Here is a 6,000-nt window from a genome sequence, read left to right as displayed (position 1 = left end):
TATTTTAAGAAACATTCTGTAAGCAAAGTAGAAAATGGTCAACTCTTGGATTTGACCTCATTGTCGTGATTCTACAGTTATAAAACTCTTAGAACCGATATTCGTGGAAATCGGTGTACATTAATTTTTTTTAAATTAAAATAAATTTCGACGCCCTTCCATGACTGACATTCCTAGTGCAAGCTCTAACTCATTTTACTTAAAACTTAGCGGACCGTTTTTCACGGTTGATAATTCATTTTAAAGAAATCAAGTGCATTTTTGAACTAGATCCTACATTAAAATCGGACTATTATTTCCATAAAAAAAAAGAAAAAGAAAAAAAAGACAAATAATTTTTTGTTATGTATATTTTAATGGTATATTTCGAATTATAAACATCAACTCCATCCAATCCAACTTGGGACAAGTGAATTGGTTCGAGCCTTCTCATTCTCCATATGCGAAGAAATTTTGATATAGCATGGGGAGTCTGTAGAGAGGCGCGCCAACTTGTTCTGCATAATTGCATGCATGATGCTTACTATGGTCGACTAATTTTTTGTCAGAATGCAAGTGGTAGTCTCCTGATCTAATAGGAATTACAATTTAATTAGGACAAATAACTATTGTATGTCCTTCGCATATGGAAGATATAAGTTGATGATACAAGTTTTCTTATTAAGTATCAGCCCGAAATATTTTCTTGTAAGGGACACGTTTTTCCCAATTGGCAAATGTAATCGCAGGCTTTTCTTTTTTACCAAATGATAAACAATTTTTTCGCTTAGAAAATATATTTACAACTTCTGCCACATTCGAAACTGTGACACCTACGATTGACGGATCCGGACAAATCAAGTTTGAACTGTGCATTGTTCCGATTTGCATAATTATGCAGTTAGGCCGTCTCCGATTTTTGGTCTGTCCACCCTCGCTGTTTTGATCTGTCAGTCGATTTTTGCAATTTTCAGTTGTGGGATTTGGTTTGTCTCTATAGAACAAAACGTCGTTTTTATGGGTATTATCTTACTTACGAGAAAGAAGGAATATTGGGCGACACGAGAGTGTATTTTTACGAAGCACTAAGACATTCATGAAACGCGTTTATCTAAAAATATTGCTTTTGTTTAGGTTTGCTCCGTGATAAAACTGTGCTTTGGTCTCCGATCATCCTGATTTGTATGCTCTAAGACGTGTTTAGTCATCTTCAGGGCCTTGACTGAACAGAAGCAGTTATAAAAGGTTTCAAAAGATATATTTAATTTTTGATTTGACTAAAGTATATAAAAATATGAATCCAGTGAGTCTAGGCAGGTCAGGAAAGGAGACGACCAAGTACATAATAAGGTTACGGCTAAGTACTATTTATTATTGAGAATTTGTAAGTAAAATAAATTTCATTTTTTACTGAAGATTCTTTGTTTAAATATTTAGAAAACATCATGAATTCATTCGGAAATAAAAACAGATATGTTATCAACGTTTCAATCATTTGAATGAATTAGCTCAATTGGCCTTCAGATTTTCTTAATCACGTGCTCATTGTTAACTATACGTTTTAACGTAATTTTCTTAGGAAGTGCTAATTTTTAATTGTGATATGGCACGAACGGCCTGCATTTGGAGCAAGGGTGGTGATAATGGGATGATTATAAACATTCCACCGCGTTGATGTACAATTGATGAATAAGAAAGTCGGACAAGGACTCCTACTGTGGACAATAACTAACTACGAAACTTGAACCAAGAAATCCAATTAAAACACGCATAAATTTTCGCAGGACTTGAAATGCCTTCAAGAGCGAAAACGGCCCTGTATGATGAACTATTTATTTAGGCAAAAGAAAATGCAGTCACAACCATTTCACACTTTTAAAACCTGTAAAAGGACTGAATAACACTTAACTTGCACAACTTTAGCTATAGAAGTGGCATTGGAGTCGTCACCGTTGCAACATCCACATGATGGCACATGAAAGTGCAAACGGTTCTTAGGACAAAATTGAATAAAGTTTGACCTTTGATACACTACCATAAAATCTTTAAGAGCATAAAAATAAATCAAATTGTTACAACAGTGTCTGACACAATGAAACACAAGAAAACTTGTTCTCTTTAGAATAAAAATAGAAACACGGGATATTTGGAAGAACAAAAAACCCCTGCATATTCTTTATTGAAAACTACGTTCCCAATTAAAATATCGTCTATAAACTCCCTACTGCAAGAGGAATCCTTGTGAATGGCGTAAATTGGCCGGCAACGGGAAAAATTAGATTTCTATATACAAATACACTCCTGAAAAGTTGCATTTTTTCATATTTCAGTACATTTGCCTCCAAAACTCTAGATCATATTGAAACGGTTCTTTTTTCATTCTTTGGAGCAATCATAGGAAAACAATTGCCCCAAAATGATAAAATTTAATTACTCTTTTGCGAATTCTGATACCACATTGTCAGACTGACTGGAGGTCATCGATGAAAAGAGCGAATTAAGAGGACTTAATAGGCAGCCCTGTCTAACCTGGACATCACAAAGTACTCTGAAACCCCCACCAACACCCTCACACAAGATATTAAAAACAGTGACTTTAACGTGAGAAACTTCACTGAGCAACCCAAATTGCTGAGTTTCAATATCACACTTCAGCCAAATTGATGGAAGGCCTTCAGATGTTCAAAAAAAGCATTGCTTAGGTTTTGCCAACCTGAAATTTATAATATTAGACAAAACAAACGAGTTATCAATCGTAGAAAACCCCTTACGAAAACCTATTTGATAGTCATTCAATAATTTATTTTTAGAAACAAAAGACAGTCAAGACGATTACCAAACCAGTAACAATTTGAGCAATCGTATCTGAACAGGATATACCCATATAATATTTTGACTCATCACCATCACCATGCTTAAACAAAGGAAATATAACATATTTGCCAAAAAAAAAGGTGCCCAGTGTCGAGTATGGCGTTAAAAAACGACAAACGGTATTAGAATTCATAGGGAGCATATTTATAGAATTCATACGGAATTCTGTCTGGACCAAGGGCCTTATTATCCTTTAAATTACCAATTATTTTAGTAGTTAATTCTGTAAAAGAGAAAGAGGCAGCTAGAATTGAATCAGGGTTGTATAAGTTAAGTTAGGATTCCCTAGCGACGGAAAAAAAAAAAAAAAAAAAAAAAAAAAAAAAAAAAAAAAAAAAAAAAAAAAAAAAAAAAAAAAAAAAAAAAAACCTATTTGACCCAGTTGTCTGCATCTGCTTATGACGCTGAATTTTGGGCAGTAGCACAGTCGGAAGAAATGGACAAATTGCAAAAAAGGTATTATAAACACATGTTCCATCCGCCTCGCTACACTCCTGATCATTATATAAAAAGTTTGGTCTTGAATCTCCTAGCGACCAAATTTTGATTAGGCTCATAAAAGGCTAAGTAAAGTATGGGCTGCAGATAAAAACTCCCTTCTGAAGTGATCTTTTGAATCTGTTTTGTTCACAACATACTTCCCATTAGCTCGTACAGAATATTGCAACGGTAACTGGCTTAACCATTTACATGTATATTGGCTCGTTTGGGTCTCGAACCTTCTCATTTTTTCATGATGTAAGTGTGGTGGCGAAGCACAAAAGATACATAGAGTATTCAATTAACATGGACCGATGCATTGGCTCAGTTTTCAACCCACTTCTTTAGGCGAATTTCCTCTCTTTATCTATGTGAAAATTATTTCCTTCAAAATGTTTCCATTGTCAAGCAGAGAATTATAGTGCAATTAAGACTTTAGAATCTTTTATAATGGCATTGCACATTCCACTGACTGCACACAATTATGCATAATCTACAATTTCAGGGATAACGAAACTTTGGCATAATATGGGAGTGCCCCATATTAAAATGAAAAAATTTACATAATTGGTTAAACAATGCACCACCCAATAGCAACGAGATATTAGTGTGAGAACTAAATGGGAGCTGGGATAATGTTAAAATAAATTATTTATTTTACTTTATATTGGGTGCATTGGAGTTGAGAGCGGTTACGTTAGATAGCCAAGCAACTATTAAAGCGTTAGCATGTAAAAGAATCACATCAAAATTAGTCAGTGAATGCATCCAAAATCTCCAAAACCTGGGGAAACTCAACAACCTGATGTTATCTTGAGTGCCAGGGCACAGGGGAATTTTCGATAACGAGAAAGCAGACAGACTGGCCAGAGGAGGATCTGCAAGACCATACATATGCCCCGAACCTATTCTTGAAATAACAAAAACAAATATAGAATCCTCCATCGCAGAATGGATCCAAGCAAAACAAAAGGAGAAATGGCTAAACTCTAGCGGTGCTAGACATAGTAAACTTATGATGAAACAACCCTCACCGAGAGTGGCAAAAACACTGCTGCAATTGGAGAGGGCCAAACTCAGAGGAGTGGTAGGACTACTAACCGGTCACTGGTATCTGAGAAAACATCTACACAACATGGGTATATACTGCGATGATCCCATTTGCAGATTATGTAATGAGGAGGAGGAAACAGCCACCCATATCATATTCGAATGCGAAGCGACAAATCAATGGAGGTTTAACCTAACGACCGGAAAAGACTTAGGGAATCAAATTGCAGCAGCAACAGTCAATGACCTGAATCTAAGAAGAAGGATTGAGTCTATTGACTGAACTAAGGAACTAGGAAGGTACAATAAGCCAAAAGGCTGCAGTCCCTGGGTAGCACAAACCTCGCTTCCTAGTATCCTTTTTCAGCATGCCATCATAGTCATGCTGCTCTTTTTAACTTTTTTGGCCAAATTGTAGGTCCTTCATTAGGAAATTTTAAGATATCTTACCATAGATGAATGATGAAGAGTGGTAGAGGTTCTATTTGTCCTTAATATAATGCATAATAATATTATGTAATATGGTGTTTTCAATAAATGAACTAATTAAGATAATATAATAAAATAAATAACGTAATAAATAAATAAATAATAAAGTTTTGCAATTTATCTATGTAAATATATGTTGTTTTATTTATCAATATTCTGATTTTTTTTCTATTATTTACATGAGATATATATCTGCATTTAATAGGCATTATGTGCCACTTTATGTAAAAATAAATAAATAAATTAATAAATTTTTTTTCCAAACCATTACTATCTCATCTTAGTTGAAATAGAATTGGAAGAATTGCTAGTAATAAGCCAGGTAGATTGACACAATGGTACTGAAAAATGACAACGATTTGCTCTTTTTTTGAACAACTACATAACCTTGTAACATTTACTTATTCAGAAGACCGCATCTCACGATTTCAGAATAATTATCGATTAACGGTCACTAATCACCACACACTTGTAACATTTATGAAATAAAGTAAAATTTAAAATTTTTAGATTTTGTTGCTTAAATCGCTTGAATCTTGTGAAAAACAAATGCATAACAAAGTTAAAACCTATTGATTACTGGAATTAAACAAAGAAATAGCGGAAAAACAAGCAAGCAAGCAAAAAAAAAAAAAAAAAAGTCGCTAACCCATTAAATTCAGAAAAACGTCCAGTTTCAAAATACAGGCTTACTAAGGTCATACACAAATTAAAAACAAAGCACTTTTTGTTTAGATAAAAACTATTAAACGATTAATTATACCCTACCCTTGATGAATAAATAGAAAAGGATTTGCAGTTATTATTAATAAAGGTCGAGTTAAAACGTTCAATGAAAAATCTGTTTGCTATTAAAAAATCGGAAGGAAGGTCATTCAGGAAATACTCATAAGTTTAACATATTCACAAATGTGAAAGGCACTGAAGCGCGAAATGTATGCCACTAGACGAATCGAAGTCCTTCTACGATTTCTGTAAAAATTCGAATATATAATTCGACTTAGGTATAAAAATAAAAATAGTTCTTTGCTTTTCATGGTAAAGTTGGTCTTTCCAAATAAGACTGATAAATAATGATAAGACTTCTATAAAAATAAGTTATAAACTCCTCTAATCAAACCAATAAAA

Source organism: Cimex lectularius, unplaced genomic scaffold (genome assembly GCF_000648675.2).
Source record: "Cimex lectularius strain Harlan isolate CLEC.00 unplaced genomic scaffold, Clec_2.1 scaffold80, whole genome shotgun sequence".
Lineage (NCBI taxonomy): Eukaryota > Metazoa > Arthropoda > Insecta > Hemiptera > Cimicidae > Cimex > Cimex lectularius.
This window is presented reverse-complemented; position numbering follows the sequence as displayed.